We start from the raw sequence: 651 nt of genomic DNA, 5'->3' as shown, positions 1-651 counted from the left end.
GGTATTATGAATTGTGATGCTTTTGAGATAGCCAAGAGGAAACATTAAAAAGGCAATTGAATATACAAGTCTGGAGCCCTGTGGCTAACTTTTTGTAGAGCTCAGTGCAGATGTCCCTTATTGTCCCACTTAGTCATTTCCAGTGTGGACAAATAATATGTTTTCTTACTGAACAATAGCTCGTAGGAACAAGCCCATTTATTTCCAGCACTCTTACTTGATTCTCTAATTTCACCAGAATTCTGAAAACCTCTTGTCATTTCATGTTGGAAAAAAAAGAGCCAGAACAGAAATTCAACAAAATATATTTTTCCCTAGGAGTAAATACTAGGCACACAAATTTAAATAAAAGTGCTTTAACTTTAAAACAAAACATTACAGGTGAAGAAAATTATGTCCTTGGAGAGGAATGTTTTCTTTTCAACTGACCACAATCTCTTTTTTTGTTTCACTTGAATCCTACAGTGCATTGCTGGGGAAACAAGGTTGGCTCGTAACATATTTAAGAAATGCGAGCCTGTGAGGGAGGGGCAAGATGGCGGACGAGCAAAACCGCCAGCCAGAGTGTCTCTGCGGGAAAGACAGACTTGAGCAGAAAGTGAAAAAAAATAAACAGGCAGACAAACACAGATGGGATGAGGGTCGGAAGGA

Source organism: Lemur catta, chromosome 2 (genome assembly GCF_020740605.2).
Source record: "Lemur catta isolate mLemCat1 chromosome 2, mLemCat1.pri, whole genome shotgun sequence".
In the NCBI taxonomy this organism is placed as follows: Eukaryota; Metazoa; Chordata; class Mammalia; order Primates; family Lemuridae; genus Lemur; species Lemur catta.
Note: the sequence above shows the minus strand (reverse complement) of the source record.